The following is a 16,234-nucleotide window of genomic DNA, read 5'->3' on the forward strand; positions in this document are numbered from 1 at the left end:
ATTGAGTAACTTCTTCATCATAATGAGTTTTCTTACTTAGTAGACTTCCACATAAATCTTCTTCATTTTTCAAACTACTTGGATCTCATTATCTTCATTTTAACTTGTTCTACAAGTTGTAGCTAGTATTAGATCCTTCGAATCCTCTAGCAATTCTAAATGTTATTCTACATCAGATTTTATCCCCATTCATCCATATTGATAATTTATGAATCTTTCATCCTCAACCTCATTCTCTGAAGCTCAATTTGTTTTCTTATATACAATCTTCTATTTATTCTATTTTACACTATACATTTTATTCAATCTATTCTATTTATTCTGTTTTATTTAATTTCTGATTATTTAATATTCAATCAACATTTCTAATTATTATTAAACGAAAATCCCAATTAAATGCTGTAAATCACCCCGAAGGCTTCTGCTACTGCAAATATTGACAACAAGGTGAACAGCTAGATGGAAATTCGATGAACTATTTTGTATAGTATTGCTCATCAAATTGAATGTTGTAAATCACCCCGAAGGCTTCTGCTACTGCAAATATTGACAACAAGGTGAACAGCTAGATGGAAATTCGATGAACGCTACTATACAAAATAGTTCATCGAATTTCCATCTAGCTGTTCACCCTGTTATCAATATTTGCAGTAGCATAATTCTTCGGGGTGATTTACAGCATTTAATTGGGATTTTCGTTTTATAATAATTACTAGCCGTCAGGCTCGCTTCGCTCGCCATATACGTCTAGCCAGGGGGCGGAGCCCCCTGGACCCCCGACTGGATCGTCCAAGGATGAGATCAGCAGGCTCGCTTCGCTCGCCTGCATTTTTCATTTGAGCATTTTTATCATATGTTAGGACAATCCAGTCGGGGGTCCAGACTAAACGTCTGGTTAACCGGATATTGCGACCGAAGCGAGCCTGACGGCTAGTAATATAATACTCCCAGGATTGAAGTAGCAGTGCCCAATCTATTTTTCCGCGATAAATGCATTTAAATCTTCAACTTGGTGCCAACCTAACAAAGTCAACTCAACTTAATGCCAACCTGACAAAATTATTAATTTAGTTGCCAGTTAACAACTGTTTCGAAGAGGTACTCTATTCAGATTATAGTTCCATAGTAACATATGAAATGGAAATTTCAATTATAATTAAGAGATTGGGAGAAGAAGAATATACATGCTAAAAGACGAACTCTAAACCCTTAAAAACAACCCTTAGAGTTAAAATATTGCCAAAAGATTTCTTAGTGCGCATCTAAAGGGCCAACTGAACATACCTACCAAATTTGAACGTTTTTGGTCCGGTAGATTTTTAGTTCTGCGAGTGAGTGAGTGAGTGAGTGAGTGCCATTTCGCTTTTATATATATATATATAGATTCATTAATTAGCATTTGAACAGACTTCTAATTTATTTCCATCTGTATAAATTTCTATTTATTCCTTATTATAAAACATACAGTGTATGATTATCATGTTGAATTTCTTCGTCTATTATCATCATCAAATCAAATAACTTTCATTGACCAAAACAAAGCATTATAAACAACTTACAATATTCATCCAAAATTTCAGATAATAATTATTACATGTATCATCATTCTACATCTTGAATATTGTGCAATCACCTATAATCCTATCCGTTAAGTTATTCCTCGATCACCTCGTAATAAAATATATCATTTCAATCAACTCAATAAAATACTCGGGACCAAAAATATTTAAATCTCCTGTTCTTATGTGACAATCAGCATGGAAATAAATAATTGGATCGCAAAATAGATTCTTTTTCGAAAGCAGACTACTGCTGCTATAAACTTTGATGGACTTCTATATTGTTCTCTTGCAAGGCGGGAAGTGACACTAACTTGTAGTACTTGACAGAAGCCTACAGACTAGAATGCAATCGAGGAGTAATACACAGCACGCTTAGGCTATTATCAGGCTTTCGTGCTCTTTACGAGCTTTGTTGCTCATGTTTGAACTCCTGTCTGAGACTTTGAAAAATCAACGATCACCATCGATGGACCCACTCTCAAACTTGATTCAGAGAAAAATTGAAATGTAGTACAGATGAAGAACTTATACAGTTTTATCAAATTGCTAATCAATATATAACAGGTCATCGATAACAGCCTAGGTCATCTAATCGATTCAATAACATGTGATGAGTCTTTACTCTGATATTCTCTCTCTTTGGTTAACATTTGGTGAATTATGAAGGGATAGGAGAAAGGAATAACTTAATAAATAATAATAAGGAATGATATGGGATTGGTAGAGCATGGAAATGAAGAGGTGAAGAGTTAAAGAATATTTAGTTGTGAGAGAATAGAAATTAAAGTGAACCAAGAAGTATTAGGAGTAAGAGAGAAGAGATCAATTGCAGAAAAAAATATATGCGAGACAAAAATGAGAAAAGCCTTGAAGAAGGTTGAAGCATAAAATGAGAAAGAGTGGAGAAGAAGCAGTAAAGACAGGATATAATATAAGAAATAAAGATGGTGGGGAATCTCTGAAGAAGGTTTCGAAGAAAACTTCAGGTGACTGAGAGAAGGATAAGGTTGGAAAGTGAAAGAAAACTCTGTGAGAAAAATGATAAAAATGTCATTTCATTTCTATCAAACTCTGCAAGTACGGTACAGTTCAGTGTCTTCCTTGAATCACTTATAAAGGTTGCCAACCACAAATTGAATCTTGCACAATATAAATACATACTACTGCATGGTTTAGTATTGAGGTGAACGTTGCATGTGATACATGTATGTCTTGAACCCTTATCCACTTGGAGCTTTCCACTCAAGAATCCAAAGAGCTAGAATAATTTGACAAGTCCACCCACAAACTCGTTGACTTGCGTCTAATACTGTATGGATTTCAAATTGGCTGGACAATATTCCTTATTTGCATCCAGTATTTGGATAGTAAGGGAAATGTTATGATATGCACCCGATTCAATCTATCTCTGACCTGAAACGAAATTAATTTGTCTGGGAAACATTCAATATTACATTTGATTCAGTTATCTTGTATCTTGAATATCTTTCATGATACACATACAGTCCATTTTGAAGTATGATCAGAAAACCTCTTTCCTGTAACCTATAATCTATAGAATCTGTAATATTCAATCTTATTTGTATAAACTGTGATATTGGAGTCATTAGACCAAAAGAGATCATTTCAAATCTCAATAGGTAAATCAATATAAATAAAAATCGAGTCTCAAATTTTGACATTCAATAACTTTTTTATGTGTGCACCGAATTCGATGATTTTTGTTCAGTTGTTTCGTTATGTTCAGGACCAGGTTATGGCCTATAAAATTTATAATCCGACTTCAGGACTCTTTACTACGGTCCTTCAAAGTTTACATGTAATCCTTATGGGAGAAGATTTGTGAGCTAGCAACACACAGTAATAAAAATCAGCTGTTATAATCATTGCGTCATACAACAGCCGTTGGTAGATAGTAGACAAGAAGGTGTGCTGCTCCATAACCGCCCATGTATTTTATTCTAAACGCTCCGACTAAAAACAAAATGACTGTTCTGTGTGTAACAATCCAGTAGTGCGGCCTCAGGTTAAAAACTTACATGCTCTAAAGACATTGCTTTGTTTCGAATAATTGTGCTGTCTTCGGTGTTCAGAATTAATTTATTTTTAGTAAATTATTTATTTTGCAGTTGGAAAATTATCTATATGAATGAAATGCCACATTGTGACTCTTCAGGTGTGGAGGAGGAGGATGACAAACTTCATCCAGCTAAAGTTTGTCATGAGATGCATTAAACTATTTGGCGGTACGGAGTTCGCCGGGCCAGCTAGTACTAAAATAGTTTTGTGGATATAGTAAATCCTTCAATGAATGCTGTTGTATCAAATAGTGGCAAGGTGAAACCATGCATAAGATCTTCACTTCAATGGACGCATTAACGTTTATTATCGTCTAGGATAGTATTATTTCAGGTTTTCAAATGAAGGTCTACCAGGTTATTATATAGAACGTTCCTTGAATAAGGTTTCTTGATTGAAGCATCTCTAACAATAATTATTAGATGATGATATCTTTAATATTTATTATTGGATGATGATATCTCTAATAATTATAATTAGATGATAAGTGTTATACTTTAAAGGATTATAATACTTTAGGTTTCTGTAACTTAAGGGAACTCATACGACCGATAGTTCATCATGCATTTCAAAATTCTGTTCTAGGTGAACATTATTACTCCACTATTTAAGGTGGATTCCGAATCAAACTTTCAGTTGGAAAATGAACTATCCTAGCCGAGATCCAAGCACACAGACGTGAGGCTTAAAATCACACTAAAACTCAGCAATCGATTAAACGAGCAACATTTCTCTTTCCAATTTCAAACAATTCGAATAACAGTTATGCATTACTGGTGACTTTTGTAAAGAATGAACGTCACATTTTCACAGTAGTAAGCACGTAGAAAAAAGACGATTCACGGTTTGGTTGATGAGATCAAAGTCTGCACTTCACTGTATTCAAAGAAACTCGTCTCAACTGAGAAGATTTTCTCTGGTTGGCAACGAGGAAAATTCTCGTTCCAAGTACTGAATGAGATCGGAAAGAATTTCAAAAGCGATATATATTCATTGTTGAAAAATGCATTTATTCCAGTGCTTTGTACTCCCTCGCATAGGCTTGCTCTTTCGCATGGATAATGCTATAAGCCATGATACCGATATGAAAAGCTTCGAAATCCTATATCAGACTCATGCAATCCCATTCAGACAAATTTTTATTCGCATTTACGAGGCTTTGAAATCGATGCGTCATTTCTCTTTGTTTCTACATATATATTTTATGCTACCTATCCTACTAAATGTAGTAAGAAGATATCGATTCCAATATTTCCCAAGCTGCCAATTTCCCAACTAATGATGTTCTCCCAACTTGTTTCTAATCTCCCATTTGAGAAATTCTATCAAACAATAATCAATCTACTATCCACAATAGATTACACTACTGATAGGACTCCATTTCGCAGCTCATGGAATCCATCCATAGTTTTGTAGCCTACGTTTCAGTCGTTGTTTCAACAGTGAGATAATAATCAGTAACAAGAAATTGCAGTTGACTAGGTATTCAAAGGCTTTTCTTACCTTGCTGGCCAGAGAGAGTTCGGTGTGGTCCAAGTTCTAAGCGGATCAAATACACTGAAGACTGATCGAACTGTACAACAAAGTACAAGAAATAGGCCGTGAAGTAGTTTTCTGAATGATCTGACGCAAAAGTAGGCCTGTACAGTATGGATAGAAGAAGAAATGCTTTAGAACCAAACCCAGCTATATTCACTTGCAAAACATCAATAATACACTGTAAACATTCACGAGAAATGACTTCCGTTTCCGGTATCAAACATCAAAGAGAATGGGCTTAATAGAACATGAGTGAAAGTTTGCGCTACTACATACTAGAATGAATTTAAAGGTAGCTTCTCCTCATTGTTTATCTCAATGCACTAACAATATTTCTATCTTTCGCGAACAGGAACACCCCATATCCTTTGAGTTTTAGTACTGATCATACTTAATTCTTATCAAAATCATAATTGATTCTTAATTCTTAACTGATTCATACTTAATATTCATCGGACATCTCTTTCAAACACATTCGAATATGTCCAAGGCCCATTTATGCTCAATCTCGGTTCACATAGATCAGTTGTTGATTTAAACCCGGAATGAAACACATTTTAATGGAAGCAGCCATTATCAATTTATTACATTCGAGACAGAACCATTATTTCACTTCCAATCTGTAGGACATTACACAACATTTATGTGAGTCAAGTTGAAGATCAATTTATGGTCATTGCGCTTTGCGATATTCTCTAAAATATTTCTCTCTCAATTCAAGTTTGAAACTATGAATCCAGCTCAATAGTCTATTATTTAGAGTATTTTACAATACAGTAGTTTTTCATCTGACAATACGATTTTAATCTGATGACGATTCCAGAACATAAGATATTCGAGTTCAATCACATTTCAAAGGAATAATGGTGATGATTATGTCATTGAATAATCGATGTCCTTTTTCAACTTCTCTACTAATTATAACGTCTGAGAGTCTCGTAATAATTGTTTTCCGCTCAAATACAATAATTAGTTTGATAAGAAAAGACGGTAGACACAGTGAGAAAGAAGCGAGCAATTAGATGCCAAATTCGTGAGATACCTGAATCCAGGAATTAGCAGCATCAAGGAGATTGGCTGGATGTTTGATAAAACGAAAAACACTCGAGTGATAATTATAGGTTGGAGCTGGGGACAAGTAACTTTCCAAAAAAATGTGCTAATTATGGAGTTGTTGTAATACAGAACCGTTAAAAACGCACTAGACTGTAGAAAAAATCACTGTTTGAGCGACTGAATATTTCTCATCAGGAATCAATTTGTGAAGATGTATTTTATGTAACTCTAATTTCATGAACAGTCTTTATTAGAATGCCAGAAGTGGAAATCGCTGCATTTATCTCTTTAGAGCGATGATTTTAGATATTATTTTTTACATGAAAGGAATAGATCGAGAGCTACTGAAATCTATTTAGAGACAGCTTCCATCGAGAAGAAATTAAAATATTGCACAACTCATGCAAGAAAACTGAGTAGGTAGAGTAAGGTGGAGCTAGAGGCGAAGCCATGTAAGTTATACGATTCTTATTCCATCTCATTCCAAAAAAGCCATGATTGAAAATTGAAATTAATAAATGACCTTACAGAGGATGATAAATTATACGATTACAATCATTGAATAGAGCCCGGAGCATAGTTTTTTTTAAATTAATTATTCCAAAACCCAAAGCCTTTTTACGACCACGGAAATCTCAAACCTAGACCACTCCAGTTATAAAACTCTCTCCCGTCAGAAAAGAGATTTTCATACTATTTTTAGTGATTTACTAATTACCATTTTCTCTGGCTACTTAATTATAAAATTATGGAGTCGATACCCTATCTCATCTTCATGAAAACCAAATTATATACTCCTCTCTGTTGATCAATAGGTTATTTCAATATTCGTTTCTTTGTAATTTTCAAGTAATAATATTATATAGCCTAGTATTAGAAATAATAATATCGAGTGACCTGGGCTGGCTCAGGTCTGGTGGCAGAGTTTTCAGGTCGCATATAATCTATTTCAGGGCCTCTGACATGATTTAACGACTGCTATTGAGGCAGCCGGGACCGACGGCTTGACGTGTCCATCCGAAACACGGGAGTGGCCCGAGAAAAATATCTTGCCCGGGATGAGATTCTGAATTATAAAGCCAGCATCCATCAACTGAACAGAACTAACCGATCAAATAAACTTCAGATTTAAGAAGTGCTTGTCTCAGAATTCATCCTTGTATCTGATCATCCATATCAGATGAATGAGGTCCTTTTCAAATTGGTATATAATCGTTCAGCGATTATTGACCAGAAACAATTGTTTTTAATCACTTTCCAGAAGTTTTGACCCTTGTAAAATTCATGTAGTTTCATCTCTTATAGTGATTGTATCTAATGATGGTGTTCTATTATATTGAGCGAGCATTTTATGTATATATGTATTTATTTATGTATGTCCAACGGATCTCGAAAACGGCTCTAACGATTTTCACGAAATTTGGAACATACTAGGTTTATGATATAAAAATTCGATTGCACATGGTCTCATTCCCGGGAAAACTCGCTGAATTTTGAAGAGTTATATCAATAATCAATACCAGATCTACTTGGCAATAACTTCATTCTCATGCTAGTTTGAATTCCTAGAAATTCAAAAATTGTGGGTGGGACAGACCGTTCAGAGATAAAAGCCCGCCCCCAGACCAATATTGCATTCGGATACACGTTTGAAAAATAAAGAATTACACAGCTTACACAGCAGGAAAACAATATTGACATCTAAAAAGCGTTCAACACTTTGTTTTACCGGCTTTTATTTCGAACAATACTTGGATCATAAATCATTGGCTTCGAATTCGACGGTTCTACGAAATGGAATTACAATAAAAATGTTCTTTGGTTACCGAGAAATGATGGAAACACAAACAAGTACAGAAAGGCCACGCAGGTTGAACACTCTCTTAATGTTATGGAGAGTAAATAGACTACATTTTCAATAACTGTTCTTAGAAATCAAATTAATTCTAGAAATTTTGATGTGGAATAATGTTTCCCTCCCATCATTTTTGACAATCATTGTAATTTATTTATTGGAGTATCTCTTCCTATCTCAGTTTATCACGTATTTTTAAAAATTGCATATAATATAAGATTATAACTAATCATAGTTTCTCTTTTGAATAATCAATGAAACAGGATGTGGCTTTTCATGTTGAGACTGGCGATTTGTTCTTATCTAGTGATCATATTAAACAAGATTCAATTTCCTTTTATAGATAATACTAGCCATCAGGCTCGCTTCGCTCGCCATATCCGTCTAGCCAGGGGGCTCCGCCCCCTGGACCCCCGACTGGATCGTCCAAGAATGAGATCAGCAGGCTCGCTTCGCTCGCCTGCATTTTTCATTTGAGCATTTTTATCATATTGTAGAGCAATCCAATCGGGGGTCCAGACTAAACGTCTGGCTAAACGGATATGGCAAGCGAAGCGAGCCTGACGGCTAGTAATATAATATTCCCAGGATTGAAGTAGCAGTGCCCAATCAATTTTTCCGCGATAAACGCATTTAGATCTTCAACTTGGTGCCAACCTAATATAGTCAACTCAACTTAATGCCAACCTGACAAAATTATTAATTTAGTTGCCAGTTAACAACTGTTTCGAAGAGGTACTCTATCTAGATTATAGTTCTATAGTAACATATGATATGGAAATTTCAATTATAATTAAGAGATTGGGAGAAGAAGAATATACATGCCAAAAGACGAATTTTAAACCCTTAAAAACAACCCTTAGAGTTAAAATATTGCCAAAAGATTTCTTAGTGCGCCTCTAAAGGGCCAACTGAACATACCTACCAAATTTGAACGTTTTTGGTCCGGTAGATTTTTAGTTATGCGAGTGAGTGAGTGAGTGAGTGAGTGAGTGAGTGAGTGAGTCAGTCAGTCAGTGAGTGAGTGCCATTTCGCTTTTATATATATAGATTCCCAAAGCTAACCAACAGAGTTTGGAGCAACTGTATTGCTCTTCTCCAAAAGTATACTAATTTGATACTTTCTATCAATTTTACTTAATGGTTTAAATTGATCCCGAAACTTGGAAATTTTATTTCAAGTTCTAACACACGCACACATGCAGTTAAACACACTCAATGCACTATTCCTCCATTACTCCATCAATCCATTACTCCGACTCTATAAGCGTTCTGAACCTGTATCGAAAATATAAATATAGGGTATGAACCAAAAGTTATTTTAAAATTAAATTCAAAAAAATACAATTCATGCCATCAATAAACATTCTATATTAGCACCCGCATCATCCCTTGAGGGTTTTATACATATTTTGAGATCATCTGAATTGGATTGAGAGGGAGACATTGAACTTTTTTTTCGATAAAGCTAATCGCCTCTAGTGAAAGTTGAAAAAGTTTCAACTTGGAAGTTTTCTGTTTAGCACTTGGTTAATGCAATTAATGCCTGCTTTCTCTCAACCTCCCCACTTCCATCACCAACCCACCCAGGTTTCAATCTGGATTAGCTTTGCTCTTTTCTAATTATCGATTTCGAGTTTTACAATCAGCTCGTGTTACAAATTCAATAGAAAGTTTGGGCTTCATTATTTTGAAGTTTGACACCAGCAACTCAGCCCACCTGGTCACTGATTATCTATAATTGAGGCGAGTGCTATTATAATGTTCAGCAGCTAGTGCATGCACTCTGCATCAATTGACGATTCATTTATTTTCATTTTGTTTAATCCAATTAATGTATTTTCATTTGTATATTTTTTCATTCTACACTGCATTGATGTACTGTTTGTATCTATTGTACTGTGCTATTGTATTGATATGGGTTTTTAAAGAGACTCATATCAAACAAGAGAAAATTATAAATTTTTGGTATCTGGCTGTCGACGTTTCATTTAGATTCAATTAAAATAGCTGGATTCAGCTACAGATTCAAGCTTCTCAATACATCCAATGTTCCCACCTTCTCTATTTATTCTGGAGAGAGACTTGATGGGAGAAAATATGTCAGACATAAGTGTATCTATCATCAGCAGTCATTCATAACCAAAACAGGGGGAAATGATTGAAAATTTTTATTTTTCCAAACCCCTATTTTTTTGGTATTGTATCATAACATTTCTCATACCACCCTGTCATTCAAAGCTATGATTAAAGACTGATAATAAACCCCTGACAATTAATTAGAAGGTGATCGTCTTTTTGTGAAGCAAGTTTAATTTGAACGAAACTAACCACGTTGAAAAGTCGAAAAATGTGCTCCAATACCAACAATCTACATCCAATCAAATAAATATTTCAATAACGATTGAAGGTCAAGATTGAGAAATCAGGTTTCGGAAAATGTTTGTATTGTGAAGAATTGTTTCAATCTGGCATTGTTCCTCTCGGCCATTAGTTGAAGGAAAAGATTTGTTGTTACCTTGGACCAAGGAGGCCCTTCATTTGTGCACAGCCAGCCATCTCTTGGGAAATAATATGTTCTAGCACTAAGCAATCCAGCTCTTCAGATCTCGACGGAAAACTCAATTTTTCAAGTACCGTAGGCGCGATCTTGCTCTAGTTTTCTAGAGGAGTTTATCTGTATTATTTTCCTCATTTATTAATTCCTATAATATTAAATTGTTGAAAGAATTTGTGATGGGGATTGAATGAAGGTCTATATTACTGTATTATGGAAAAGATTCATGTATGTTGAATAGACTATAGTCACAGGCTGATTGAAAATAGTTATTTTCCATTCTTCCAAAAATTACCATATCTTCGGCTTGCACCAATCGAGATCAGTCTCAATCTGGGATCAGGATAATTCTAAATAGGATCTGCTGTGTCGAAATCCTGGTTGACGCAACCCAGCATGAATCTTCCAAAAGACTAACTTCAATTTCTCACCCAATGAATTTTCAAAGCTTCACAGGCTACGAGGAAGATATAGGTTCCCTATTAATTTTTCTGTTCTCCTGTGGATTTTTTTTTTAAATTCCAGCTGGCATATTTGGTTTAACAGTGAAGTATTAAGAAAACATTTCCATGGTAGATTAAAGGATGGTATAGTACACTATCTTGGGTCTTCTAGTCTATACCCCTCCAGAGCTCTAGTTGCATCCTCAAAACCTACCGATGGGCCAAAAAAAGAATTTAGCTGTGATTAGAGACATAATTAACTGTGATACCACATCTGCAATGAACATCATATTGACTTTCTTGTCTTACATTAACACTATTCATTCTTCATTATTATTTCATTCTACGGCTGAAGTATGACAGTCGTAAGGCCCATTGACGGCTTAAATTATATATTCAGGCGGTGGGACCTTCCCGCAAGGGACTCCCCACCAACAAAAGCCATACGAATCTACTTTTATTTCATTCTTCACTATTCATTATTCACTATTCATTTTTCCAATTGAGAATTTGAGGCAATCCCCTTGAGCTACAGAAAGCTACGATCCCCGAAGTTTCTACACTTCGAAAGAATAAAATATAGATCAATGCCACGAAATGCACAAACGAGATGTTTTGTTTGAATACAATTTGATACAAATATACAGAACAACCTGGAATTCAGATTTACATAATTCACATAGAACAACTTGACGAGATGATTGTTTTTCGGCTAGATCTCTTAGAAGTGAAAGAATTTGTGTGTCATGAATATGATATGAGGTGAACACTGAAAGAACTCTTACTGTTAGATAAACGTAGGAAACAAGCGATTTCTCTTGCTGATTTTCCAAGACAGTGACAGTGGCATTTTTATCATACAAGGAACAAAATGTCAAAAGTTGCAGAGGCTGGGAATGGGGATACAGAAATTGGGATTAGACAAGAGGAAACGAGAAAAGAGTGAAGAGGAGTTGAAATATATTTTTTGAAAAGAAATTCAGCAAAACTGGACTATAAGAATTCACGTGACATACAATATGGTGCTCAAAACATTGAAAAATATTTTCACCATTGACCTATTCTCTGAGAGCTGGTAAGAATGAGGTTTCTTATTTTATTATAATATTATCATTCAATTAAAATTATAAAATGATATCATTTACTTCTTGCTGGTAATAGATGCTATTATGCACTGGTAAAGTTCCTCAATTCCCGACTTATCTCAAAAAACTTGAAAGTACAAGTCTACAACACTGTCATAAGACCAGTGATACTATACGGTGCAGAAACCTGGGTACTGACTCAAAGGGACGAAAACTTATTCAATGTCTGGGAAAGAAAGATATTCCGAAAATTTTAAAAACATACTCAATGTCTGAGAAAGAAAGATACTCCGAAAGTTTCAAAAAATAATCAATGTCTGGGAAAGAAAGATACTCCGAAAAAATATGTAGTGATGGAGAATGGAGGATCCGCACTAACCAAGAGCTGCAAGAGCTATACAACAACACAGATATTGTAGCTGAAGTAAAAGTGAGGCGTCTTAGTTGGTTGGGGCATGTGGAACGTATGGATGATTCAAGAACTGCAAAGAAAGTGTTCAGATCCAATCCAGGAGAAGAAGATTAAGTGGAAGGCTAAGAATTCGTTGGATTGATGATGTAGAAACTGATTGGAGACTGATGGGCATCAGAGGATGGAGAAGAAAGGCGCGAAATCGAGACGAATGGAGAGGCATACTGCGGGAGGCCAAGACCCTCAATGGGTTGTAGAGCCAAGAAAGTAAGTGAGTAAGTATCATTTACTTCGTTTATAATAATAGTTTATTGACTATTGAAAACTCTGAAATTTGAAAAAATTATAATAATAATAGTTTATTGTCTATTGAAAACTCTGAAATTTGAAAAAACTCATTTATTTCATGAAATAATTCTACCTTGAATTGGTTTGTTTTCTCTTGTCAATGAATGAAATCTCTCATTGAATGAAATGTCATTATATTCAATTGAAAACATAAAGTTGAGTGGCTTCCAAAGAGGAACTTTAATCAATGGGAGGTAGTGCCTGGGAGGGAGATAGAGATGGAGCCTGGAAGAGACATAGAGAGAGTAAGAGAATGATGGTTGGAGAATGTGTGAAAGACAGAGAGAGATACAATGTGATCTCTGGAGAGAGGTGATGGAGGAAGAAGGAGGTGTTTTCCAAGGATAAGGAGCTGGAAAGACCTTTTGGTGTTGGAAAGAGCTATTTTACAGACTTGGAGAAAATCCTCTCAAATCTATTCAATTTACTTTTAGCCGTGCGACCACTTGGAACAATGATATCGCGGTGCTTCAGTTCTATTGCAGCTCTTATCCAAATGCTGTGAACAGAAGTTCTCCAAGAGCAAAGCAGAAAATAAATGAGTTGTTTTGAGAGCTTCAAGTGAATCTATATGCATATCGTTGAATATTGGTCAAGTTATAAGAAATTATCTCATTGACCACGATTTTGACTTGGATCTTTGATCCAATACATTGTTACGTCGTTTGAATTGCTACCTGTAGATACAATTGAATATTTTACACGAATTGAATATTTAACATTCGAAGGACTTGAACACATTTCAAAGTTTTTTGTATTTATCAATCTGCTTAACGTATATCATTTATCAAATAAGCTCAACTATTTGCATATCGGTTCCTCATTTGACTATAATTTATTCTTAAATTGTATTCAGTTTCAATATATTATTAGGTATTGGCAATGAATATAACATTTTTTTTTGCATTTTTTATTAGACCTGGTAATGAGGAATGTATCAGATAAAATCAACTGAAAATCTATTTTTCCATGTATCAATTCACATGTTTTGGTGACGTACGGTATTTGAGAAATCCAAAAAAAATCTGGTGTGGCGCACTCACACAACTTTCCTTGCCGTTATGAAAATTGATCACCTGACGCTAGTGTTCCCGCGCATCTCAAGTCTACTATTCAAAGATTTGAGCCAGCTGGTGACAGGGCAATAACGCTGGAGACACACATGAGGTCTGCTATATCTTCATATTGAATGATTTAATAGAATCAACAATAATTTGCAATTGAATAATCACATTTTCTCGAATTTAAAGCTTATTTTCAATTTTAGGGGAAAATGTTACTGAACATCAATTGTAGAGATTTTCATGCTCAATCTACTCCACTTTCTACGCCTGATAATTGGGAATCTAAAATCGAACTTTGCATTGATGGGCGGAGCTACCGAAATTTTTATAGATATGGGACTTGTGGCAGTTGATAGAGCTTATCGATGACTATTTTGGGTATAAATTTGATCAAAATCGTTGGAGCCATTTTAGAGAAAATCGCGAAAAACCCTGTTTTTGACAACGTTTTTGCCATTTTAGCCGCCATCTTGAATCGCATTCGATCGAAATTGTTCGTGTCGGATCCTTATAGTGTAAGGACCTTAAGTTCCAAATTTCAAGTCATTCCATTAATTGGGGGATGAGATATCATGTACACAGACGCACATACACTCATACACACACACACCACACACACACACACACACACAACACCACACACACACACCACACACACACACCACACACACACACACCACACACACACACACACACACCACACACACACACACACAACACACACACACACACACCACACACACACACACACACACACACACACAACACACACACACACACACACACCACACACACACACACACACACACCACACACACACACACACACACACACACACACACACACACACACACACACACACATACACTCATACACACACACACACACACACACCACACACACACACACACACACACACACACACACACACACACACACACACACACACACACACACACACACACACACACACACACACACACACACACACACATACACATACAGACCCATAAAATCATGTTTTTGGACTCAGGGGACCTTGAAACGTATAGAAAACATTAAATTAGGGTACCTTAAATTTTTTTGGGAAGCAATATACCTACTTCCCTTACCTATGGTAATAGGGCAAGGAAAGTAATGAAACTTATAGAAAACATGAAATCAGGGTACCTTAAATCTTTTTTGGAAAGCAATACTTTCCTTACCTATGGTAATAGGGCAAGGAAAGTAATTAAAGTGAAAAAATAGCATTAAAAAAACATTTTTTAATTAAAGAAGTTGGGCTGATTCTGAACAACTACTTATTTATTGGATTGGATATTTCATGTTTAAATTTTGCATTTGAACAAGTGTGTTTCCGTTAATCTAAAATATAGTATAAAATATTGTAAACAATTTTTCTATAAAGCAGTTATAATTTGAAAAACGTTTTTGCATTCTTAAATTGCTCCAGAATATAGTTTGTAATAGAATCGACCAGAGCATATGATATCTTGAAAATATACATTTGCATTGAGCGGTTGATCAAGACAATCCATAAATACTTTCAACAAAAAACCTGAGTATTTTTCCATTTACCGATCGTCTGATAGAATTACTTTTTCATAACTTTTGTAACAACTTTTTCTGTTGCCGGAGAGATGTTGAAGGGATTTGCCTTCAGAAATAAAACTTTTCAATATCAATCTGAACACAACATAAATTTATGCAAAGAACTTACGGTAAGTTATTAGTCTGTTCAACAAAGAGAGAAAAATATTTGGAGAAGTCTAACCGAGACATAGCACAGTATAAATAATATATACCGGTATGTAGGATTTAAACTTTTTCGACTATTCTAAACTATCTGAAAGTTTCAAATAATTTAATGCATTCATGGAAATTCAAGTTAGTAAGACGTGGAGATAATCTTATATTTTTCGAGTTAATGAAGAAACGTCTATGTTTTCTTCAAATAGTATTGGTCTTTGAGTATTTGAAAATAATTAATAAACTAGTCGGGATTAAGTAGAAAATACGCCAATACACTACTAAGAAAGGCCAACAGATAACAGATAGCGCCGACTGGCAAAATTAATTTAATGATCATTCCAATATTTACACAATTTACCAAAAAACATAATAGTCTGCGCTTACCCTTCATTTGGCGCTAAACGCGTGCAAATTTATCAATTTGAACGTTTATTTATATGTTTTGCAAAAGCCTTCTAAAACATATAGATTATAAATTAATT

Source organism: Nilaparvata lugens, chromosome 7 (genome assembly GCF_014356525.2).
Source record: "Nilaparvata lugens isolate BPH chromosome 7, ASM1435652v1, whole genome shotgun sequence".
Lineage (NCBI taxonomy): Eukaryota > Metazoa > Arthropoda > Insecta > Hemiptera > Delphacidae > Nilaparvata > Nilaparvata lugens.